Source organism: Carassius gibelio, chromosome A5, assembly GCF_023724105.1.
Source record: "Carassius gibelio isolate Cgi1373 ecotype wild population from Czech Republic chromosome A5, carGib1.2-hapl.c, whole genome shotgun sequence".
In the NCBI taxonomy this organism is placed as follows: domain Eukaryota; kingdom Metazoa; phylum Chordata; class Actinopteri; order Cypriniformes; family Cyprinidae; genus Carassius; species Carassius gibelio.
The window spans coordinates 10851729-10879177 of record NC_068375.1 but is presented as its reverse complement, the minus strand read 5'-3'; the positions used below and the strand labels follow the sequence as shown (position 1 = coordinate 10879177).

Here is a 27449-nt window from a genome sequence, read left to right as displayed (position 1 = left end):
TGAATATAAACACTTATTATAGGTGTACCGTAGTGATTCAGGATAAGACAAAAACACGGTTTGGAAAAGGGATTCATGATGTACTCCCTCATTATATATATTTTTTACATTTTCAACACAAAACAACACTGTGGCACAGCCTTGCGCTTACTGGACCAGAAGAGCCGTGAGCGGTGGATTTTTGCAAAACAAATAACAGAGGTGGAGGTAGAAGTGTGCTGAGCCATAGCCAATCTTTTATTTTGGAAAAAGGCCAGATGCTCTGTGTTATTTTTATGGATTTTATATTCGTTTTTGTGGTGCATCTTATTTTTTAGGCACGTTTAAACGCCACCATAGTGACCAAAATCAGTGAATAAAAGTGGGTTAGAGGGCAGAGAGGATGTTATTCATGTAATGTTGTTGGCACGATGTTAAAAGGACACTGCTAAATATAGTTTTATACGAATACACAGTGGATTCATGTTTATTATATTATTTACAATATACCACAGTTTTTATGCCAGTCGTATCATTATTTTGTATTTATCCAACACACCATAAAGCCCGGTTTATGAAAATTTTGTCTGACATTAAACCGGTCCTTGGTGCTAAAAAGGTTGGGGACCACTGCACTCGGCTACACAATCATGGGGAAGACTGCTGATCTGACAGTTGTCCATATGACATTCATTGACACCCTTAACAAGGAGGGTAAGACACAAACATTGCCAAAGGAGATGACTGTTCACAGAGTGCTGTTTCCAAGCATGTTAACAGAAAGTTGAATGGAAGGAAAAAGTGTTGAAGAAAAAGATGCACAACCAACCGAGAGAACCAAAGCCTTATGAGGATTGTCAAGCAAAATCTATTCAAGAATTTGAGTGAACTTCACAAGGAATGTACTGAGACTGGGGTCAAGACATCAGGTGCCATTACACACAGCGTGTCAAGGAATTTGCTGCAGGAGATGAAGAACTGGACCGGCGCCCAGTGGTCCAAAGTCCTCTTTTCAGATTAAAGCAAGTCTTGTATTTCATTTGGAAAACAAGGTCCTTGAGTCTGGAGGAATGGTGGAGAAGTTCACAGCCCAAGTTGCTTGAGGTCCAGTGTTAAGTTCACAGTCTATGATATTTGGGGTGCAATGTCATTTGCACCCATTTACCAAGAAATTTTGGAGCAGTGCATGCTTCCTTCTGCTGACCAGCTTTTTGAAGATGCTGATTTAATTTTCCAGCAGTATTTGCCACCTGCCCACACTGCCAAAAGCACCAAAAGTTGGTTAAATAACCATGGTGTTGGTGTGCTTGACTGGCCAGCAAACTCACCAAACCTGAACCCCATAGAGAATCTATGGGCTATTGTGAAGAGGAACATGAGAAACAAGAGACCAAAAAATGCAGATGAGCTGAAGGCCACTGTCAAAGAATCCTGGGCTTCCATAACACCTCAGCTGTGCCACAAACTGATCACCTCCATGCCACGCTGAATTGAGGCATTAATTAAAGCAATAGGAGCCCCTACCAAGTATTGATTACATGTACAGTAAATTAACATACTTTCCAGAAGGCCAACAATTCACTAAAAACTAAAAAAGATTTTTGTTTTTATTGGTCTTATGAAGTATTCTAATATGCTGAGATAGTGAATTGGTGAGTTCCTCTTCACGGACTTGAGCTGCGTAGAACCGCTATGGGGAACACTCTCTGAGTGACCGTGCTCTGAATCACATGTGTAATCTGCCCAATGGAAATCCGAGACGTTATAGGCTGGTGACATCATTGACCAGGAAGCTTAAAAGCACGTGTGGCAGTGCTTCCGTTGACGCGGAGCGGCGGCTACATTTGTGGGTTTTGCAGATAGATCTGCTGGAAGTAATGGAGACGGGTGCATCCCTATCTACTTCCTCACCCATGAGATCTGCCCGATCTCTGGGTTCAGAAGCCTGCACCGCGGCGCTTTGCCTGTTTTCCTCTGAGGAGGTTGACATGGAGAGCGTAGATGAGGTCTTGCACCCCTGTATGAGGAGCTAGTGGAGGTGGGGACTTGTGCGGTAGCCTGGTTAAATATCATTTGGCCCGTCGACAGTCAAAATGAGCCACAGCGAAGCAAGTTGGATTAACGCTTCCTGCGGTTCAGGCCACCACCTTCATGCCGGAGCCTGCCATTTTTTCTGGACCTCCACCCCGAGGTGTCGAGGTCGTGGGCTAAGACATTCTCGGCTCACCTCTTCATCCCTGCTTCTGATAATTATGGAAATGTGGCAGGGCTGAGTGAGCGCAGTTACAGGGCAATACCCACAGGGCAATACCCAGTTACAGGGCAATACCCTGCCACGGACCGCATAATGGCACGGGCAATCTCCTTGGTGGCAGTGAAGAGACATGTCTGGTTGACCTTGTCCGACATAAAGGATAGAGACAAGGCCTTCCTCCTCGATGCCCCGCTTGTGCCTTCTGGCCTGTTCGGTGACGCTGTCAATTCAGTCTTCGGCAGGTACCAGGAGGCCCATAAAAAAGTTCCTCCTTTGCTCCTCTCTAGCTCCAGGGGCTGCTGGGCGGGAGCAGCCCCCTCTGCGTACGGGCTCCTCGCACAGGGATGCACAGCAACAGAGCATTGCCGCCTGTGCTCCCCCGCATTGAGACCAGTGGCCGAAGCAATGCTTTGGGCTAGGGAATAAGCCGGATCTGAGGGCCGTACTTCAGGCAAGGAGTCCTGATTTGTGTTGGTCAGGACTGCAGAGGGTTGCCCCTACTGGGTTAGAGCGCTGTTTACATGCATTACACGGTTTCTCCTCAATGCCCTCGGGAAATCAATCTACTAATCCTGCCAGAGATCCAGGGCGCAGCGGCTTCCAGCTGGCGGGGCTCTCAGTTTCTTCCACCCAGAGCGTAACGGAGCTGACAGGCTCGCTGCCCCCATGTGGGTCTCTAAAACAGATTGGTTGCTGGGAACAGTGTACCAATACTGAGTACTTCTGTCTGGCCGTGTACTCTCACCCAGTGAATTTATGAAGTGCGTGGATGCTACTCAAATGGCTCCACTACGACTCTGCATGCTAAACTGTTTCAACGATTGGTTGATTTTAGCTCAATGAGACATCAGTTTGACATCGAGATGATGTTCTTGCCCACACAGGGGAGCTGGGTTTAAGACTGAACGCCAAGAAAAGTGTACTTTCTCCAGTTCAGAGAAGCACCTATCTAGGTGTAGTGTAGGATTTGATCAAGATGCAGTCAAGAGAGTCATAGAAGGCCAGCCACTCACCGTCAAACAGTTTCAGAGACCGTTGGGTCTGAGGGCAGTTGCATCCAATGCGATATCAATTGGCCTGCTGTACATGAGACCCCTACGGTGGTGGCTCAAGACCAAGGGATTTTCCCCGAGGGGGAATCCACTTCGAGCTATCAAGGTCACACGATGATGCCTCCATGTCTTAGACATGTGGAAGTAACCTTGGTTCTTCAATCAGGGCCTGGAACTGGGAGCTCCTTGTCATCGGTAACGATAGCGACAGACGTTTTCCTCACCGGCTGGGGTGCAGTCATGAATAGCCACCCTGCCTGTGGTATGTGGAGTGATCGACATCTAACATGGCATATCAATTGTATAGATATACTGGCTGTGCTTCAGACATTAAATTAAATCCTCCAAGACCGTAGAGGTCACCATGTGTTGGTGTGCACCGACAACACATCAGTAGTTTTTTATATTAACCACCAGGGAGGTCTACGTTCACGACCCTTTTATAAGTTGGCACACCAGATCCTCATGTGGGCCCAGGACAAACTCCTCTCACCCAGAGCAGTATATATTCCTGGAAATCCTAATGTAGGAGCAGATGTCCTGTCAAGACAGGGGCCGAGGCCTGGGGAGTGGTTTCTTCACCCCGAGGTTGTGGAGCAAATATGGAGAGTTTTTTGACAAAAGGCCGAGGTGGATCTATTTGCGATTTAGGAAACATCATAAGGTCACCTCTGGTTCTTTCTAGTTCATCCAGCTCCTCTGGGACTGGATGCTATGGTACAGACTTGGCAGAGGCTTTGTCAATTTGCCAATTCTAAAATAAACTTTTTATGTCTAGCCAAAAGGTCCTGTAGAATTTAAAAGGCAGTCTATCTGGACCTGGACTTTTACATACATTTACATTTGCATTTACTCATTTAGCAGACGCTTTTACCCAAAGCGACTTACAAATAAGGACAGTGGAAGCAATCAAAAACAACAAAAAGAGCAATGATATAAGTGCTATAACAATTCTCAGTTAGGTTAACACAGTACACGTAGCATGGGCTTTTAAATAATATAATGAATATTAAGAATAAAAAAAAGAATAGAGCAAGCTAGTGTTAGGTGCCTGCCTGTTCGCACCAGAAGCATATTCTCTGCGGCGGTCAACAAGCGCTTCTGCTCAGACAGACAGTGACTTCCTCCCCGGAATTGACGCGGATCGCTCGCGCCTTGCGCAAAAAATAGACCAGACGCCGAAACTGCCGCTTCACGGCGCGATGAAACCATTGCAGATAGCCGGGAGGGTGAAAGTGTGCGTAGGTTACATCAAAAGATGACATGTGGAGGGGTAAGTGATGCGTCAGGGACCATGTTGAGGTTAAGAGTGAGGAGGAAGTGATCCGACCTGTACAGTGGAGTAACCAGAACATGATCAGTGAGTAGCAGTAGTTGACACTCGGTTGTGATCAAAAGAGGCAAGCAGAGTGTGGAAATCAGCATACAGAGGTTTATCTAGGTGGATGTTGAAATCTACAAGCATAACTAGGGGTGTATCATCCTCAGGAAAGGTTGAGAGCAACACATCTAATCATCCAAAAAGTTACCCAGTGGTCCTGGGGGTCAATAGACAACTACAAAATTAATTTTAAGAGGGTAGATTTAAGAATAATAACATCCAACTCTTCAAATGACAAATCCATCTAGTAAGGAACAATTAAGTAAGGAAAGTCCTAGTAAGGAACAATTTAGTTTCCAGTATCCAGGGTTTCTATGACTACTAGCACCAGAATCAGATAAAATAAGATCAATAAAGCATGATCTGTTAGAGAAGCAGGACAAATAAAACTAGATTTAATAAAAGGAGGCATGAAATCAGATATAAGCCAATAATCTAAATGAGATTTTCTTAAGAGATCTGCTCTAAACCAAGAAAATGAACAAGTATCAGCATGCATATAAACCTATAAGCATCCAATAGAGAAAGGACATTACAAAAACCATAACAATGGTATTACTATGATTGTTAAAACCATAAACATTGCCCAAGATAAATAAGAAATCATCCAAAAGAATGACAACAATAATCCATCTGCTCTCAGAAGAAGAAATGGACTGAATAGAACCGCTAAAATTACGATCAAACAAAATCAAAACCTCAGCAAAGTGGTTAGTCCCATAACAAAATAAAATATTATCTCCCCATTGATCATGCCAAAAAGTTGAAAGAAAGAAGAATGTGTTTCTTGAAGAAAAATCTATTTTCTGTGACATACAAAATAGAAATAAAGCTTCACATTTAGATAAATCACGAATACCCCATACATTAAAAGAAAAACAAGTTTAAATGACATAAGAACAAGAAGAGAACAAGAAAGAAAAAAAAAGCTTTTAATCGCTACACTATTAACAAAGAATATGAAATGTAATACAAGGTTTTTCGCAGTGAAAATGGCAATATCCATAACTGGCATAAGGGGCCCTTAATCTCTAATGTCTATTAGAAGTCAGTTATCATCCACACACATCTTTCCATCAACGATTGCAAAGGGACCCTTGAAACCAGCTCACCAACCCTCTTTCTTCACAAACGGCCACAGTTTGTTCCAGGCTTCCTTGGTTCTCTGAGTCAGGTATTCTGTTATCCTAATTTTGAGTTTGCGCACTAGATTTTTTTTGTGTCAGCCCAAACATGATCATGCTTAATCACAATTATTGTTCGAGGGCATGCATTGCCCAATTTAGGGCTAAGCCTGTGCGAAACATCAATGGAAGTTTGCAGAACATCCGCTAAACTTGCGGACACCTGAAGAAAGATGTCCATTATGGTGGATGGCCACTGATGTCACAGCCGTCAAGCTAGGTGGGTGTGGTTTCCACAAGGTGCTAATATACACTCACAATGTAATATAATTCTACCAAAAATATTATAATCGTAATCTTTACCTCCATACCGAAATCCCATATAGACAACAAAAATGTAAATATAAATAAATAAATATACAAATTATTTGCGTTTGGGACGCTGTGAGCATATAGACTGTAGTGTATATCATAAGTTTATAAACGTTCAGCTTAAATGTTTAATATGAATAAACAGTGTTCATAAACGGCTGCTGATGTAGTATTCTTTTTTTAACTGACACGTTTCTTTAAAAAGTTGGTTGCTAAATGGGACTACATTGCGCCGTTGGAGACATCAAACGTCATTATGCTGAACAGTTAATCAATTAATAGTATTTTCCAGTTGTAGTAAAATTTTTTGTACAATTCATTATAGAATAACCAATTAATAGTCTCCCGCATTTTATATAGTTGGTCGGTAATGTTTTTTTGTTATGCCCCAAAATGTCTTCAGATGGAAGTCTTCAGATGGAAGATGCTCATTAAGAGGTAAACTCATATTACAATTATATGTAAACACCACATTTACCAGCTTAGTCACGGTGAAAGTGAAACTTTAACGATGCATATGCTTAAAGGCACGTTACATATAAATGTTTACCCCCACGTAAAGCTCTTAGAAAGCATATGAGGATTTTTCTAGAAGCAAGGATAAAATAACATTTTGTGTGCTCATCCTAACAAAGCTGAAATGTGGTACTTTATTCACTAAAATTACCATATCCAAAAACTCACTCTGCTGTTATTTAATAGATTAAATTCACTATTGAATAGTAGGTGGAGACACATTTTTAATTAAAATATTTATTTTAATCAAGGATTTATTGACTTTTAATCCACCTTATTTCGAAATGTGCCGAAATACGTGCCTTCATATGTCCTTTAGCTATTCTTATTACATTTATTCACTATATTATTTATTATTAATGTCTCATTTCAGTTTTAGTTTGGCTCTAATTTTGTATTTATTCCAGTATGAAAAGGTTCATGCAGCGTGGATTAAAATTCATATACAGAGTAAATCATTTTCACTGGTCACATAAAAAATAAGTGAAAAAGTTGTGGAAAGCATGGTGGTTGTGATGAAGGCGAGCGACCGTGCTGTAGTTGTTATGGATCACTCGGAGACAGAGGAGTAACAGATGAAGTAAGTGTTTATTTATAGACACAAGCAAAGCAGCAGGTAGTGAGGAGTGGATGGGTGTTGGGATCCGTGCCGGGAAGGTAGTGACCACACACATGCACCGTTGGGGCCTAGAGGAGTCTTCGGGAGTTATCCTTAGAGAGAAGATCGAAGAGGAGTCTTCAGAGTTTATCCTTGGAGAGAAGGTAAAGAGGAGTTAGTCCTTATAGTTAGCGCACATGAATGATCTTGTTGTGAACGTGACCGGACAATGACTGGGTGCGTGTGTGTGGCTTTTATAGTGCTGTGGTGGATGAATGGTGATGAGGATCAGGTGGTGATGGTTTAGTACTCAGGTGAGGGTGTGCGCTGTGATTGTGTGGAGGTGGAACCTGGCGTGTTTGTAACAGTACCCCCCTCCCCAGGGCCCGCTCCTGAGGGCCGGGGACCCAGACGACGTGGTGGGCGTCCTCTTCCCCTGGGAGCAGGTCGGTTGGGGTGTCTGGAGTGGAAGGTATCCAGCAAGGTGGGATCCAAGATGTCGTTGCGTGGGACCCAGGAACGTTCCTCTGGACCGTATCCTTCCCAGTCCACTAAGTATTCCAGCTGCCCACCACGGCTCCCGGGAGTCCAGAATGTCCTTGACCGAGTAGGCTGCGCCGTCATCTAGGAGGAGAGGAGGGGGGGCTTCCGTCTCGCCAGGTTCTGTGGAGGGAAGGACAGAAGGATGGTGAGGTTTTAGGAGTGAGACATGGAAAGTGGGGTGAATCCGGTACTCAGGGGGAAGTTGAAGTTTGTAGGTGACCGGATTGATCAGCTGGGTGATTGTGAATGGGCCAATGAATCTGGGACTGAGCTTGCGGCAAGGTAGACGCAGGTGGATGTCCCGGGTAGACAGCCAGACCTTCTGACCGGGTTGATACTGGGGGGCCTCGAAACGGCGAAGGTCGGCTGCCGTCCTGCGTTGGCGGAGCGCCCGTTGCAGTTCGTGATGGGCCGCGTCCCAGACCCTCTCGCTCTCCCGGAACCAGTAGTCGACCGCGGGAACATCAGAGGGCTCTCCAGACCAGGGGAATAGAGGTGGTTGGTAGCCAAGTACGCACTGGAAGGGTGTGAGTCCGGTGGTGGGTTGACGGAGGGAGTTCTGTGCGTACTCGGCCCACCCCAGGAATTGGTTCCAGGAGTTCTGGTGGCCATGACAGAAGGTACGGAGGAAGCGTCCGATCTCCTGGACCTTTCTTTCCGTCTGCCTGTTGGACTGTGGGTGGTAGCCGGAGGACAGGCTGATGGCCACACCTAGGAGGGAGTGAAACGCTCTCCATACTCGGGAGATGAACTGGAGGCCCCGATCCGACACAATGTCCTCTGGTATGGCGAAGTTCCTGAAGACATGGTTAAACATCTGTTCTGCCGTTTCCATGGCAGTGGGGAGACCCTTCAGAGGAAGAAGACGACAAGCTTTAGAAAATCTATCCAGAATTATCAGAATACATGTGTTGCTGTCAGAGGGTGGAAGGTCCGTTATGAAATCCACCCCTAGGTGTGACCACGGGCGGTTGGGAACGGGCAGAGGATGGAGTTTGCCAGATGGTAGATGGCGAGGACTTTTGGACATGGCGCAGCTTGTACATCCACTCACGTACCTTCTGACATCCGAAGCCATGTTGGGCCACCAGAAGCGTTACCGTAGCAACGAGACGGTGACCAGTGCCAAGTGATGTATGGGTGGAGTGGATGAGTGGAGTGCGCTGTGTCCTAGGTATGTATTGGTGTCCTGGTGGGCAACCCGGCGGGGTGTTGTTGGGAGCTTCGGCTGGAGGTAGAGTCTCTGCTGACCAGGTGATAGGGGCGACTATGACCTTGTCTGGGAGGATGGGTTCGGGATTCTCCAACTTTTCTTCAGGTGCATAACATCTGGACAGAGCATCGGCCTTTACGTTCTTAGCCCCAGGGTGGTAGGTAATGGAAAACTGGAAGCGGATGAAGAATAGCGCCCAGCAGGCTTGTCTGGGATTGAGTCTCTTGGCTGCTCTAAGGTATTCCAGATTTTTGTGGTCTGTGAGCACTTGAAAACGATGTTTGGCTTCCTCCAGCCAATGTCTCCGCTCCTCCAGGGCAAGCTTGATGGCAAGTAGCTCCCTATTCCCGATGTCATAATTTACCTCCACGGGGTTGAGTTTCCTGGAGAAGAAGGCGCATGGATGGAGGTGGCTGGGCGTCCCCTGCTGCTGGGATAGGACCGCTCCCACTCCGGTGGTAGAGGCGTCCACTTCCACAACAAAGGGTAACTCTGGGTTTGGATGCACAAGGAGTGGGGCGGTCGTGAAGGCCAGCTTCAAGGCCTGGAAGGCTTCGGTGGCGGCAGGAGTCCATGCCAGGGACTTGGGCTTCTGACGAAGGAGGAGGTTGGTTAGAAGACTGGTGATAGTACTAAAATTCTGAATGAATCGTCGATAAAAGTTGGCGAAGCCAAGGAATTGCTGCAGTTCCTTTATGGTGGTAGGAATGGGCCAGTCCCGACGGCGCTTACCTTCCCCTCGTCCATCTGGATGCCACTGCGGTTGATGGTATATCCAAGGAACTGCACTGAGGGTTGATGGAATGAACATTTCTCCGCTTTCAGGTAGAGCTGGTAGTCCCTCAGGCGTTGCAGGACCTCCGCAACGTGGCGTTGATGTTCTGCCTGGCTCCGGGAGTATATCAAGATGTCATCGATATAGACTAGGACGAACTGATGGAGGAAATCCCGGAGCACCTCATGAATGAAGTCCTGGAATACGGAGGGGGCGTTTACAAGCCCATACGGCATAACGCAATACTCATAGTGACCAGTAGGGGTGATGAAGGCGGTCTTCCACTCGTCCCCCTTACGTATCCGGATGAGGTTATACGCGCTGCGGAGGTCCAACTTGGTAAACACAGTGGCACCACGGAGATGTTCAAGGGCCTCTGGGACGAGGGAAAAGAGGATATCGGAACTTCTGAGTTATCTTGTTAAGGGCTCTATAATCGATACATGACCATAACCCGCAATCCTTCTTGGCCACGAAGAAGAAACTGGAAGCAGCAGGGGAGATAGATGGGCGGATGTATCCTTGAGCCAGCGCCTCCCTGATGTAATCCTCCATGGCCTTCTCCTCCGGAACGGATAGGGGATAGATCCGTCCCTTAGGCACTGGTTCACCCGGCAGCAGATCTATTACACAGTCCCACGGCCGGGTTGAAGGCAGCTTGGAGGCCCGCTTCGGGCAGAAGACATCACTCAAGGGGGCGTAACACTGGGGTATGGAGATGGACTGGTTCTCGACCGGGCTTTCAATGGAGTTGGAGTAGACTGGTAGTGATTGGGGGGGACGTTCCACTGGGACAGGACAGCCGGAGATACATGATTGAAAGCAGGCTTCGCCCCACTTCAGGATTTCTCCTGTCTTCCAGGAGATCACTGGGAAATGCTGCTCCAACCATGGGCACCCTAGGATGACGTCAGCGGTGGAATCCTCCAGAACCAGCAGATGGATATCCTCGTGGTGAAGGAGTCATGTCTGAAGGGAGATAGGGCCCATGCAGTGGTGTACATACTTCTTGCTCAACGGCCTGCCGGTGATTGTGTGGATCTGGTAAGCGGCCGGCGTGGCCGTGGTTGGGAGCCTGAGCTGACGGCAGAGGGCACCGGAGATGAAGTTGCCAGCTGACCCAGAAATTGAGGAGGGCGGAAACTGGAAGAGACACATCAGCCGCAGTAAGTGTCACAACAGTGGTGAGTGGTTTCATTTGGTGTCGTGAAGGAAGAATGGCACTCACCATGGGACGAGGAGGACAAACGGGGTGCACAGTACAGACAAAGATTCTGGGCCAGCCGTCTTTGACGCTCCTCCATAGTGAGGCGGTATGAGTCCACGAGCATGGGTTCGTTGGCTGGTTCTGGGGAGCTGACGTTCTCTGGTCGGCAGAGCGGTGTGGAGGAATGCGCCTGGCCCTGGTGCTCTTCTAAGCATGACTGCATACGAGTGGCGAAGCGGATGGACAGCTGGATGAATCGCTCGAGGCCGATGGTATCCTCGTATGCAGCGAGATGCAACCACACTCCGGGTTCCAGTCCTTGACGATAGGTAGGGAGCAGGGCCTGTTCATTCCACCCACTGGAGGCCGCCAGAGTTCTGAACTGAAAGGCATAATCATTGACAGACATTTTCCCTTGTTTCAAATTGTATAGTCTCTCACCTATCGAGGAGTCCCAGGCAGGTTTGCCGAAAACTTCCCGGAAATGTTCGACAAAGCTAGAATATGAAGCGGTTGTATCTCCAGGACCAGTGAACACTGAAGCAGGAAACCGCTGCATTTCTCCGCCGAACCAGAGTAGGGCGCTGGCCGGGCCATGGAACTGGTGTGCAGGCAGGTGAAGGAGGGATGACGGGATCAGCGGAAGTGCGCGCTGGTGGTGGGGATGCGGGTGCTGACATGAGTGTCCGACGGAGTGCATCAACTAATTCCTGGAAGGAGTCCGTGAGGCTCATGCTTGCATCTCTTGGTGCAGGTCCGGTCATCTGTTACGGATCACTCAGAGACAGAGGAGAACAGATGAAGTAGGTGTTTATTTATAGACACAAGCAGAGGAGCAGGTAGTGAGGAGTGGATGGGTGTTAGGATCCGTTCCGGGAAGGTAGTGACCACACACACGCACCGTTGGGGCTTAGAGGAGTCTTCGGGACTTATCCTTAGAGAGAAGATGGAAGAGGAGTCTTCTGAGTTTATCCTTGGAGAGAAGGTAAAGAGGAGTTAGTCCTTATAGTTAGCGCACATGAATGAACTTGTCGCGAACATGACCGGACAATGACTGGGTGCGTGTGTGTGGCTTTTATAGTGCTGTGGTGGATGACTGTTGATGAGGATCAGGTGGTGATGGTTTAATAATAATAATAATAATAATAATAATTAATTACATGTATATAGCGCTTTTCTAGGCACTCAATGCGCTTTCATAGTCAGGGGGTATCTCCTCATCCACCACCAGTGTGCAGCATCCACCTGGATGATGCGACGGCAGCCATATTGCGCCAGAACGCCCACCACTCACCAGCTTACTGGTGGAGAGAAGACAGAGTGAGTAGTACTCAGAGTTTAGTACTCAGGTGAGGGTGTGCGCTGTGATTGTGTGGAGGTGGAACCTGGCGTGTTTGTAACAGTAGTTAGTTTATAGCTTAAGTTTAACTTTTATTTAGGCTTCAAGATTAATCAAAGTTACATTATTTTGTGAAGATTATCTTGATGGACATAATGTGTAAAAATCATGAATTATGGCTGAACACAGTGCTTATTTTTTCAGATAATCCGAAAGCCTATGGAAAAATCCTAGTCTTTTTGTCGAGTGAACAAGGTGTGTGGCTAACAGCCGACCTGCATAGAAAGTGATGTCATTGTTTCCTCACTCTATAGTTCTTAAGCACATATGGCTTGAAGGCAGTCCTTCTTGCATTATTTCATTTTAAATAAAATTGTATTCTTTAACTGGATAATGTGGGGGGTGGGTTCAGATCACTTGCATTTCTGGATGTAAAACTAATATGATAATATTTAATATAAAATATATGACTTGTATCCATGTAATTTTTCCCATAGTCCCATAGTTTAACTTTTATTGTTGAACAACTTGCATTGCATGTAAATATACACAGATAATTTACAGTGTACAGTGTACTTAATATTACAATTTCAGTTTGAATATAAAATATAAAATATATAAATAATTTTTTTAAATAAAATTGATTACTCATCTGGAGCAGGCTGAGAATAGCATTGTCATGACTGGATCAGGACACTATCAGTCATGCCCTCTCTACCTTACGCACACCACGCCCACTTAGATCAGATATATCACATCACATCAACATCTCAGCTTGAGGGGGACCGAGGGTCATCGCTTTTGTAGTCAATAATTTGCACCTAAAAACGCGTGGAAAACGCTAGTCGCGCCGCTATCTCCTCCTTTCCAAAGTGCTTGGGCAGTTGCGCCCCTGAGGCGTCTGCCGTTGCTAAGCAACCATGACGCGCTCTCTCCTTGAAGATGTTTTTTCAACTTTCAGCAAAGGATAAATTGATTTGCAGCACTAAAAATCGCTTGCAGTAGCTCTGCTACTAAATTTATTTCAAAATGGCAATCCATAAACAGCTATGATCAGCTGTTCCTTCATCTTGGCTGAGCTTTCAACGTTGTTAAGGGAAAGGATGATGCTGATTGTTTAGTTATTGTCACATGACCTGTGGTGCGCTTGCGGCATTCTGACTCGATGCAATGCGGATGCGCCTGGAAAAAACGAGTTGCTTCCATTATGAGCGAGCATACCGGTGGCGCATACATGGTAGGATAGGCCACATCGTGCTCGACAAGACTCTCTCGAATCTTATATTTTGCAAGTGCAATACCTTGTAATAGAGGTAATGACTTATGGATATACTCTGAGAGAGAGAGAGAGAGTGTGTGTGTGTGTGTGTGTGAGATAGAGAGAGAGACAGAGAGAGAGAGGAAGGAGAAATGTAACAAAGTTTAATGTTGTATGTTGTTCAGAGAGGAGTCTGTTGGATGTTAACTGTTATTTGTTTTATGGACTCAATGTTGAAAATGTAAAACATTTCAAACTGTTGGCAGAAGTGAAAAATAAATAATTTTATGAAGTTACAATTTTGCATGATGTATTTTACTGAACATGAGAAAATTACAATGCAAATCCAAATTATTTTAATTTACTGACAGTTACTTATATCTTGTCTTTTAACTTTATTAAGATCAGATTCTGCAGGTAAAATTACAATAATAAGGTGACTTGACTTGACTTGGACTTGACTTGACTTGACACAGCTTGTGACTTGACTTGACTTGCCCAAGAAAAAAATACTTGGGACTTACTTGAGACTTGAAGGTTAAGACTTGAGACTTACTTGAGACCTGCACATGTGTGACTTGGTCCCATCTCTGCAAATTCCTCAGGAAGTCATAAAACATTCTGTGCCACATGTCCCAAGCAAGATGAGCAACCAACTTGTTAACACAACAGCTTTCAACATTAACACCACTAGAACAATAATTTACAATTTCAATTCGAAGAAGAGAAATTTGGTGTCATATGTTGTTCGTAATGGAAATGCAATGCTGGACATCACATGTAAACCCATGAGATCGAGTTAAACACTTCCATTGACTTCCCCCCACCTAGCAGAACCAGACTGAAATTCCTAAGGGGGGGAAGGGGCTTTGAACCTCTTCACAGAACATCCCTATGTCAGAGAATGACAAAGAAACTGCTTTTTGTACATATATATGGACCAGAATGAACTCAAAAAGACTTATACATGAATCAGTCCATTGCTTCACTCCATATTCATTTATGTGTAACCCACACATTTGACTATCATGTTATAATCACTTATTGTGTATGTTTTTTTTTAATAACTATGGCATAGCTTAACGATTCATAATTATGTTTGGTATGTGTGTGATCGAATTTGCTTGCTTGAATTAGCACAGACAATAATTTATTTGTCCCATGTATCATATTCGTGTTATAGGAATCGTGTCCAAAATTAGACCCTGCCAGAGCAGGAAAATTCGGACCAAAGCATGGTAAGATAAACATATGATTTATGATACCCCCGAGCCAAGACAATATCTGACTGGTCAAGACAACATTTGAGGTGTGGCCAACAGGCCAGTTTAAATACTTAGGACACCATAAAATCTGGCTTTTAATCTCTAGCAATGCTGCTGCTATTCGTCACGTGGCTTTCTAGTCTCTAGCTATGCTTCTGCTAGCTTGTAGCTTCTAGCCATGCTGTTTAGTCATCACTGTTCTTTGAGCGCGATTCCAGCATGCCTGCCTGCTGCTACTTAGCCACGATGAGAAGAAACATCACCTTAGTCTCGTCAAACTTTATTTATTTTCTTTTCCATTTGAGAGTTTCGTGTTCTGAGTTAAGTTTTGTAACGTCGACCTCGTCTGCGCGTTCAACTTCAACCAGCCCACACAACTCCATCTTCAGCCAACGTCCAACCACGAGCTCCCCAAGACGTCACTTTAGCGACTACTGAACTTCCAGCCAATCAACGACCTCGGGATAGCCCTTTCAACGGGACTCCTTTTTCACAGGAGACGCAAGTAACTTTACCTCCAGACTGTGACCTTTACTGGTGTATCGAATATAATTTTAACCTCATTGAGGAACTCAATGCGAAGGCTAATTACGTGGTTGATGGTTGTTCATGTCTATGCAATTTAACGTATTGCTGTAAACTTGGGATTCCATATTTCCATTCTCTTAAACTCATCTTTCCCTAACTTTTGATCTTCCTGCAACTTGTGTGAATGTTTGAGTGCGTGCGTTTATGTGTTAGATTAGTTTATATGTCTTAGATTTATCTTATAAAGCCTTATTCATATTGAAAAGAGAAGTATCTTGTGTTTTGTGCTTACAAGTTAATGTCTTAAACTGCCGATCTTGTTACTGTGCTAATTTATAGTGTTTTCACTATACTTTGGATATCAATATCCAGCGCAGATTTGATGTTAAACGGCTTGTTCAGTGAATGGCAGGGCGTCTCGTGATGAGCCGTGAAACAGTGATTCTGTTCAAATTCCCTTAAAATTATTAAATGATTCCCTTTGAGCTAAATGGACCTGTTTCCGTTAAAGAAGGTAATGAGGGAACTGGAGACAGGTGGGGAATAATCAATTAACCCAAACAAGGAGGAAGGTGACCAAATAAGGGTACAGACAGTTCATAAAGTGACAGACACCGTGGGAAAGGAGGACATCTAGTGGAAAACCAGGGAACACAACCCAGACAGTACCCCCCCTCTACGGAGCAGCTCCCACGACAAGACACAAAACAGAGACCAGGAGGGAGGCGGACAGGTGGCGGCTCAGGGGGAGGGATGGAGGACCAGAAAAGAAAAACGGTGGGTTAACTGGAACCTGACTCGACTCTGGGGGGTCAACAGGAACCTGACTCGACTCTGGAGGGTCCACTGGAACCTGACTCGACTCTGGAGGGTCCACTGGAACCTGACTCAACTCAGGAGGGTCCACTGGAACCTGACTCGACTCCAGAGGGTCAGCTGTGACTGTCATCCTGTGCAGCGGCATTGGGCAAGCAGCCATCTTGGGCCATGACCGGTGGCCAACTTGGGCATTGGCACTGGGTGAGTGGCCATCTTGCGCTGTGGCACTGGGCTGGCAGCCATCTTGTGCGGTGGAGCTGGATGGGCGGCCATCTTGGGTTGTGGCGCTGGCTCAGCAGCCGTGACGTGAACAGTCTTGGGAATTTCTAGGATCTTTGACAGCGTGGAGAAATAATCCAAGAATGAGTCAGCGGCCATCTTGGGCGTTGGCACTGAGCTGGCGTCCATATTGCCTCATGGAGCTGGGTTGGCATCTATCTTGTGCTGTGGCGCTGGCCTGGCGGCCATCTTGCTTTGTGGTGCTGAGTTGGTGGCCATGTTGCCTCGTGGCGCTGAGCTGGCGGCCATCTTGTACTGTGGTGTGAGGCTGGCTTCTATCTTGCCTCGTGGTGCGGTGTTGGTGGCCATGCACTGCAGCGGTGCTGGGTTGGCAGCCATCTTGTGCTTTGGCGCGGGGCTGGCTTCCATCTTGCCTCGTGGCGCTGGGGTGGCGGCCATCTTGTGCAGTGGCACTGGACCTGTGGCCATCATGGGCAGTGGCGCTGGCTTTCTCCATCCGCCATGGTGAGACGGCGGCTCTTATCCCTCCCACATGAGCCCAGAGTCGAAGGGGGGCCATGGTGGAGACCAATGCTGAGCCTCCTCTCGCCCACTCCCTCCTCGGCGACCTCCCCTGGTCCCGCGAAACACGACCAGGCGGGTTTCCTCAAACCGATTGCTTCTCTCCTGATCGGTGGCTGGGGAAGAAACATTAACTATATGTCTCAGCATTACCGTCTGGGTAGAACTATTGTTCCAGCCACCAAAGAAAGATTCGCAAATAACCTGCCTTATCTATCTCAACTGCTATTTGTACCCAAAAATACACATGAATTAGACGAAATGACTGACAACATGGGCACTATTTTCTCTAATACATTAGAAAATGTTGCCCCCATCAAATGGAAAAAGGTTAGAGAAAAACGTACTGTGCCATGGTATAACAGTAATACTCACTCTCTCAAGATAGAAACTCATAGTCTTGAACGCAAATGGAGAAAAACTAACTTGGAAGTTTTTAGAATTGCATGGAAAAACAGTATGTCCAGCTATAGACAGGCTCTAAAAACTGCTAGGGCAGAGCATATACACAAACTCATTGAAAATAACCAAAACAATACAAGGTTTTTATTTAGCACAGTGGCTAAATTAACAAATTACCAGACACCACCTGATTCAAATATTCCACCAACGTTAAATAGTAATGACTTTATGAATTTCTTCACTGATAAAATAGATAACATTAGAAATACAGTAGCGAATGTAGATTCTACAGCGTCTAACACTTCAGTTTCATCCATCGCACCCAAAGATAAACTGCAGTGCTTTACAACCATAGGACAGGAAGAGCTAAATAAACTTATCACTGTATCTAACATGTTTATTAGATCCTGTACCCACTAAATTACTGAAAGAGTTGTTACCTGTAGCCGAAGAACCGCTTCTCAATATCATTAACTCGTCGTTATCTTTAGGTCATGTCCCAAAACCATTCAAGCTGGCGGTTATCAAGCCTCTTATTAAGAAACCAAAACTAGATCCTTGTGTACTGGCAAATTATAGGCCTATTTCAAATCTTCCATTTATGTCAAAAATTTTAGAAAAAGTTGTGTCTGCTCAATTGAGCACCTTCCTGCATAAAAATGATTTGTATGAAGAATTTCAGTCAGGTTTCAGGCCCCACCATAGCACAGAAACTGCACTTGTTAAAATGACCTGCTCCTTGCGTCAGATCAAGGCTGCATCTCATTTCTAGTCTTACTTGATCTTAGTGCTGCGTTCGACACCATAGATCATGACATACTCATAGATAGATTACAAAACTATACAGGTATTCAAGGGCAGGCTCTAAGATTGTTTAGATCCTACCTGTCCGATCGCTACCATTTTGTTTACTTAAATGGGATGTTATCTCAATTATCATCAGTAAAATATGGAGTGCCACAAGGATCCGTCCTAGGTCCCCTTCTATTTTCAATATACATGTTGCCCCTTGGTAATATTATTAGAAAATACAGAATTAGCTTCCACTGTTATGCTGATGATACTCAGCTATATATCTCAACGAGACCAGATGTAACTTCTCAATTATCTAAGCTAACAGAGTGTGTTAAAAATGTAAAAGATTGGATGACAAATAATTTTCTCCATTTAAATTCGGATAAGACAGAGATATTAATTATTGGACCAAAAAACACTACACAGAATCTTGTAGATTACAATTTGCAATTAGACGGATGTACTGTTACTTCCTCTACAGTCAGAAATCTGGGTGTCATATTAGACAGCAATTTGTCTTTTGAAAATCATATTTCCAATGTTACAAAAACTGCATTCTTCCATCTTAGAAATATTGCCAAGCTACGAAACATGTTATCTGTTTCTGATCAAGAAAAGCTAGTTCATGCATTTATGACCTCTAGACTGGACTATTGTAATGCACTTCTAGGTGGTTGTCCTGCTTCGTCAATAAACAAGCTACAGGTAGTCCAAAATGCAGCAGCTAGAGTCCTTACCAGGTCAAGAAAATATGATCATATTACCCCAATTTTACAGTCTCTGCACTGGCTACCTGTTAAGTTCCGTATCAGTTACAAATTATCATTACTTACCTATAAGGCCCTAAATGGTTTAGCTCCTGTGTACCTAAGTAGCCTTCTACCAATCTACAACCCATCACGCACCCTAAGGTCACAAAACGCTGGACTTTTGGTAGTTCCTAGGATAGCAAAGTCCACTAAAGGAGGTAGAGCTTTTTCACATTTGGCTCCCAAACTCTGGAATAGCCTTCCTGATAATGTTCGGGGTTCAGACACACTCTCTCTGTTTAAATCTAGATTAAAAACACATCTCTTTCGCCAAGCATTTGAATAATGTATCTTTTAAATTATGAGTGTAGTTGCATCTGATCAAAGGTGCATTTTTATTCATTAGCTTGGGTTAAACTAATTTTACTTTGTTGGATCAGCAGCTATGCTAATGATGTCTCTATTTTGTTTCTATTTTTTGCCACAGGATTTACATCCCGTGGTAACTAGGATTTACACAAGCTCCAGTCTGGATCCAGAACACCTGAGAAGAGATGATGCTGACCCTCAGAGGACCTCAGATAATGCTAACCCTGAATCAACAAACAGAACTAACAAATATTGCTACAAGTGTGACTGCATCATATAACAATTATTAATTAATAATATTAATAATGTTCATCGTCTAGCTGACTACGTCTTTTATAAAAAAAAAAAAATTATTTCTAAAAATCATGTCAAACGTGCACAAATTGACAGACAACACCATAAGCTACTACTAAATATTGTAGAAACATAATTTTCTGTAAAGTTGCTTTGTAACGATTCGTATTGTAAAAAGTGCTATACAAATAAACTTGAATTGAATTGAATTACAGTAACATATTACTTTTTGCTTTACCGCAGTAGTGTAATGCATAACTAATCAATTTTTATTGATATTTTACTCTGTACATGTTCAGTAATGCTTGCGTTACAACACACATTTAGCCCAAAATTTAATTGTTCAAAGAAAAGAAAAAAGTTGTATTTGGTGGACACGAGGTGGACGTATGCGCATCCTATCATTTTACAATTGCATATGGCATTAGAGTTTACATATAGTCTTGTAGTTCACAGATATTGCCAGATAATCGCTTTACCTCTACCATACTTTTAACAGACTTGGATCGTTTTTGATTCTGGCTTTCATCCTTTCTTGCATTGTCTTGAGCCCTCACTTTGCCAATTATAAACTATATATTGTTAGTTGCCTGGATAGCCTACAGTCAGTATGTTACACCATTTCGCCCTCTACTGGATATAAAATGCCTTGCAGTACATTTTGTCATTTTAGAATGTTAAAGGGTTAGTTCACCCAAATAGCAAAATTATGTCATTAATAACTTAATAACTTAACTTACATTAATAACTTCACCCAAATTACTTAATTATGTCATTAATAACGAAAATGAGTCAGTCTGTTGTTCGTTATCTGGTTCGGCTCGATGTTCATCTTCAATTCTCTTTTCACAGCAGTTCAGTCAGTTTACTGTTTGAGTACATGAATTAGTCCAGGATATTGGTTTGTTTGAACTCGAAGTGTAAGCAACATTAAAAAAAAAAAAGTTAACAGCTTAAGTAATTTGTGGATTAATAGGTATTGGAGACGCGAACCGTTTAAAACGATTAAATTTGATTTAGTGAACTGGTTCAAAAAGATCCTGTTACATCAAGTGATTCTTTCGCGAACCGGATATCACAAACTGCTTTGTTTTGAACTCTCACTCACAACAGACAGGGAAGAGAAGACAATGCTGAATAAAGTCACCGTTTTTGCTATTTTTGGACCAAAATGTATTTTTGATGCATAAAAAAATTATAACTGACCCTCTGATGTCACATAGACTACTTTGATTATGTTTTTTTTCCTTTCTGGACATGGACAGTATACCGTTCAGACAGCTTCAATGGAGAGACTGAGAGCTCTCGGACTATATCTGAAATATTTTCAACTTTGTTCCAAAAAAAAAACTGAGGTCTTACGGGTCTGGAACAACGAGCGTAAGTTATTAATGACATAATTTTGCTATTTGGGTGAACTAACCCTTTAAGTGCAGAGGAACTACCAAAAGTCCAGCATTTTGTGACCTTAGGGAGCATGATGGATTGTAGTGTGGTAGAAGGCTAGTTGGGTACACAGGAGCTAAACCATTTAGGGCCTTATAGGTAAGTAATGATAATTTGTAGCTGATATGGAACTTAACAGGTAGTCAGTGCAGTGAGTAAAATTTATCATATAATATGGTAATATTATCATATTTTCTTGACCTTGTAAGGACTCTAGCCACTCAATTTGGACTACTGTACCTGTAGCTTGTTTACTCTCTAAAAACTGCTGGGTTGAAAACAACCCAATTTGGGTTATTTTGACAACCCAGCGCTGGGTCAAAAAGGGACGAACCCAGTGCTGGGTTATTTTAACCCAACCAGTTTGGTTATCATATTTAACCCAGCCTGCTGGGTTGCCTTTTTTATGGTTTAAAATGACTATATTGCAGGGTTTCAAAAACCAGAGCGGGTGTTTTTTATCACTGTATTTCAGAAGGAAAACTACTGTAGAAAATGTTCGATATCATTTCGCATGTGCTTGATAAGGCAGCGTTTGTGAGCTCACCACCGCTCTGCAGCCGTTACCGGAGAAACCTACCTCTCCCGCTCTTAGCGCCTCCTGCTGGCAGAAAATAAACTCGCAGAGTGCAGCCATGTGTGGAAACAATGCATTTCTATGTTAAAATTAACCCAAATTGAGCTAGGCATTAAACCTACAAATGTTGTTCATTTTAAATATCACTTTTAAACACAAATAATAATTATCAAAAGGAAAATATTTATTAAAAACAAGAGAAAAGTCAAAAAGTAACATGTTAGAAGAAATGCAGAAAAGGATGGCATTAACAGCTACAGAGTTCATAAACAAAGCATTGAACATTTGATGAATATAACTTAAGATCAAATTGGACTTTGTTCAATTGTATATATTGTATAAAAATATACAAAAACACATACAATAAATGTACAATTAGTTAGGTTTTTTCCAACTATTCTGGCATGACAGTACACAAATAAATCACAACATTAACTTTGATATTATAACATTTTACAGACGCATGTGTGTGTGTGTGTGTGTGTGTGTGTGAAAGAATGCGAGCAGGTGTATGAATGACAGAGTGTAAACTCTTCTACTAAACAACACAGAAAAAGCATTTAACTTTTTTTTTTTTTAACAAATTATACACTTACAGTTTGTTTCATAGTCCATGAATACAGATCATGCATCACGGTCAATTTTCATGATCTCTTTAGCATAACTGATGTAATCATGAAGAAGCCCCATCAGCACAGCATCTGACATCTTCTACATCATCCAGGGCAGCGTCCTCCTTTAAAACCACCGCTGCATCAGTTTAGGGGAAAGAAGATTCTCCTCTCTGACCAGCATTCATCCCAGTCACCGCCTGCTCTTCATCAGTGGCCTAAGAGAAACACATTTGAAAAAATTTAACATTTAATTAAACTATCCATTTTCAGGAAGAGGTGTATTCACATCCGTAAGGATAGGTAAATAATCGGTTTTAAAGTTTCAACACTTTGTGCCGTTATTTAATGTCTCAGTCCACCACAGCGCTCCAGAATGCTATAATGGCAGCACTAGTGTGAGGACATGCGATATTGTTTGAATAAACAATAGTTCACCAAATAATTTGGTGTTAGTTCACCAAATAATTAAAATGTTCATAATTTACTCTCCCCATGTTTTTCCAGACTCATACAAACTCTGCTCATTTTTTGGAAAACATATGAATATATTTAATATTCTCTTTTTGTGTCCTCCATTGCTGGTCTGGGAGACCAGTATTTTATTTTGAACATACATGTTTGCTATCATATAATTTAAGATGTATTCATATATAAATATCAGAATTTACTTCTACAATAACTCTATATTTATGAAGCTTGAAAATACTGATTATCTAAACTATAAATGGATTAACAAATATTATGAGAAAACTAAAAATATATTAATTTATGTTGTAAAGACAGACAAAAGTCTTATAGGTTTGGAATGACTTGAGGGCAAGTAAATGATTTTTTGTGTGAACCTTACCTCTAAGAGCGAAGACCAAGAATAATGACTCTCCAAATCAGACAACTCCAAAGTTGGTTTGATTTCTGCAATAAAAAACACAGACATCAATGGTCTTAATGAAATGAGCACGTAATCACACTGTTGTTGCATCAAAATGTGAAGTAAACTGGCAGGAGACAACAGAAAAATGTATTTTCTAAAAATAACTTACATAAAATCTCAAAGGAATGATGCTCTCCCATGTCTCTGGCTTTTAACATCTACAAAAGCAAACATTATTTTATTCTTAGTAAAACACAACAACAACTGATAACATGAAATTATGAAGTTTACTTGCCATAAACGATCTTTCCCTCTCTTCAGAAGAAGCTGAGAAAACCACCTCCTCACACAAGCAGACTTGTGTGTCCTTAACTCCAGTTAGTTTGAGTTCTGCAAAGAGGGACATCAATGGTTTCAATAAAATATTAACATATACATACATATTATATATATACACACACATATAAAATCACCCTGTTTTTGCATCAAAATGTGAAGTTAACAGGCAGACAAACATACATTCAGTTTAACCGCGAAAAAAGACAAATTCACATGAGCGTAACCGTGACCATAACCGCCTGTTAACGCCTCAAAAAGTACAGATAATGTAAAATCTTATGTAAATATGACAAAATACATTCACAGACGTTATATTAAAAGTACATCCTCCATTCAGTAACGTTACATGAGGCAGTTAAGACCTCCGTGTCTGAGGCGAAAACTGCGTCCGTTCTTTTTAATATATATATATATATATATATATATATATATATATATATATATATATATATATATATATATATATAACATTAAGCTCCTTTGTTTTCGCCTTTCATAAAACCTTCCGCCTTTCATACAACCGGGTAAACAATAAAAGATAACTTTACATTTTGAATATTTACTTACCATGGTCTTTCACTCGCTTCTATCACGCTGAGAAAATGGCGGCTGCTCGCACTGGAGACGTACGATTTTGATCTGACGTGTGTGCTCTCCTTTACGTCCGCGTCCTCAACCCAGCCCCACTGGGTTAAAAAAGAGACTTATTTTCAACCCAAACTTGGGTTAAAACATCCCAAAGTCCTATCCAACGGCCTCAACCCAGCAGTTGGGTTGAAAAAACAACCCAGCGTTTTTTAGAGTATACTGAGAATGCAGGACAACCACCTAGAAGTGCATTACAATAGAGATCGCTAAAAAATGTGACCAACTGGGCGGCAACATCATCGGAACGCAAAGAATTATGGGTATGTTTGGCCAGTTGACATGGTCTGGCATAGCAGGCTAGTGTTCTGGCATGGAAATAATGAAAAATTAGCGTGAAAAACAGAATATAATCCTACAAAATGCAGCGGGCTAGAGAAAACATTGTCGAACCATATCGCCTAAAACTAAATCCTAATGCAAAGATGAGATATGATGAGAAAATAAAGAGAATCAAAGGACTCGATCCTTACGAGCAGAGCGACTGGTCAAGGTAACACCCTCCAGCCCAAAAGAAGGGCTCGTGAAAAGGCTGTGTTGTGGTGCTTTTGCAGACAGCCTGAAGAGCTTGATGTTTGCTTACAATAATCAGAACTTTCCTATACAGTGATTCCATTTAGACTGCGTGGGACTCAGCAGCGCACCAGCCAGAGAAGAGTCATGTGTCTGTGACTTATCACCCACAACCTACCTCATACATTTTCAGTTTCTCATCATTTCTATGTACTCTTTATAAATGTAAATGTATTAATATAAATGTATTTACGTGTTAATGTATTCATCTAAATGTATTTACATGTTAAATATGTCAAGAAACTGAAATTAAGTTGGTTGTTACTACTATAAGTTATGTAATTGTGTTTGCAACCATAGAACACTGATTTTGCACAATTCTTCCTTAATACAGATAAAGGAGGCAGAATTTCATTCAATCTTTGTGTATTTTAATTACAGACATGGCTAAAAAAAATACATGTGAGAAGAGACATTACAAAATCTTTTGGGGAAAAAAAAACATTTACATATTAGATGTGAGCATGGTGTATAATTTAACATGACACCTTCACAACAACACTTGGACACATATTGGTCAAAGCACAGCACACAACCACAATTATTATCCAGCAAAGTCTTCAGCTCAGTCTCATGACCGGCGTGGACAGTGTCCGGCGATGGGGGTGGATTCACAGGACCTTCCATCTCAGGTGCAGGTGTAGTGTCTGACAATAACAATATAAAGAAATTGTCATATAACAACCTCTATTCCTAAGGAATCCAGATTAGCTATACACAGGGGGCAACATACACCACCGTTCAAATGTTTGGGGTCAGTAAGATTATTTTAATGTTTTTAAAAGAAGCATATTCTGCTCAACAAGGCTTCATTTATTTGATAAAAAAAAGAGTACTATTGTGAAATATTATGACAATTTAAAACGACGTTTCTATTTTAATATATTTTAAACTAATTTATTCCTGTAACCAAAACTGGATCACACTCCAACATTTCATAGGTAGGTTTGCCTGCAAACAGTCACCAAATAAATTGCAACGAATGTAACGTTAGCCTGGATGTACAACATTTAAAACTGATTTTAAATGTAGAGTTGACATTCTTAACATTTACAGAGAGTAATTGTAAATTACCTTTGTGAAAATGCTTTGAACACACCATCATGTGTGGTGTAGTGTCATCGAAGGTAATCTCGGCCTCCTTACCGCTGCTATCCATGCCATTCCTCGCCTTTTTGTCTCCTCTGAAACATGGCTTGTACTGTTATTTTTCCTCGCTGGAAAACGATAAAAGGATATTCCGTTCTTAAGCTTTATGCCACTTCTATCGTGAGAACGACTATTGCAGTTTATAACACAACGGGTAGACTGCATCTTGAACACTGTGTTCTTCCCTCCATGCAAAGAAGTCTGGCGCCTAATGTTTGTGCCGCAGATTCCCAAAATGCTTTGCGTTCACCACTGGGAATACGTCATGATGACGACACATTAGCGATCTCTATAGTCCAGTCTAGAGGTCATAAATGCATGAACTAGAGCCTGAAATTTTTCATACAGATCTTTTTTTTTTTTTTTTTTTTTTTGAAGGAGCACAATTAAGCAGACACAAAATCTTCAAAAAATTTTAAGCATAATGGAAGATTTGAAATTGGCCTATAATTTGCCAGTTTACTAGGATCTAGTTGTGGTTTCTTAATAAAGAGGCTTAATAACCACCAGCTTGAATGATTTTGGGACGTGACCTAAAGATAACATCGATATAATATTGAGAAGCAGTTCTTCGGCTAAAGGTAACAACTCTTTCAGTAATTTAGTGTGTACAGGATCTAATAAACATGTTGTTGGTTTAGATACAGTAAAAAGTTTATTTAGCTCTTCCTGTCCTATAGTTAGAGTTGGGGTACTCGAACTTGGACTCGGACTCGAGTCCGGACTCGAGTCCAATTTTGAATGAACTCGGACTTGTCACGCACTCGGGTGAATTTGTACTCGGACTTGACACGGACTTGAACATTTTGGACTCGGAAAATATTCCGAGTACAGTCGAGTCCGCGTCACGTGTAACAATAAAACCAGCATAAAATTGAAATGATAAATTAATGAATGTCTCCCCTTCTGTCATTTTACTGCACCACACCGGCAGGCAGAAGTATCCTGCTTGCAGACGAAACACACGCACCACTCACTGGATATCAATGTGGATTAGTGATGGGAAGTTCGATTCTTTTCCGCGAACCGGTTCTTTCGGACGGTTTGATTCAATAAACCGGTTGAAAAAAAAAAAACAGGGTTACACTTTATTTTGATAGTCCACTTTAGATGTTCTACTGACTATAAGTAACTTTGCCACTACATATCAACTAAATCTCAGAAATTTGGAACTACAAGTTTACTAACTCTCAGAGTACACTGTTAGGGTAGGTTTAGGGTTAGTGTTAGGGGTAGGTTTAGGCTTAGTATAAGTTGACAATTAGTTGACAAAGAAAGTGTTAGAAGATATTAAGCAGACAGTCTGCTAATACTCTACTAACTGCTAGTTGACATGTAGTTGCAAAGTTACTTACTGCTAGTAGAATGTCTAAAGTGGACTATCAAAATAAAGTGTTACCAAAAACAGTTCACCGGATACATAATCCATTGCGATTTATTTGTTATTAAATGAACTTACGTTTCGTCAGAGTGCCGTTCATTCAAGCCCTCGGTTTACCCGCACTCATTACATTAGCACAAAATCAGTTCAGAATCAATCACCAAAAGAATCAGTTCGGTTCAGACGCGCTGTGAGTCATTCGGCTTCATGCTGAATCACGA

General features: G+C 42.4%; 1 long non-coding RNA gene across 1 annotated transcript; it reads right to left on the bottom strand.

Moving 5' to 3' along the window:
* Window positions 1-21853: 21853 nt before the first annotated feature.
* Window positions 21854-23366, bottom strand: LOC127987728 (uncharacterized). The gene is made up of 3 exons (XR_008161355.1): window positions 23311-23366; window positions 23118-23182; window positions 21854-22485 (listed from the first exon to the last, which is right to left on the bottom strand). It is a non-coding gene; the product is annotated as an uncharacterized LOC127987728 (long non-coding RNA).
* Window positions 23367-27449: the final 4083 nt, after the last annotated feature.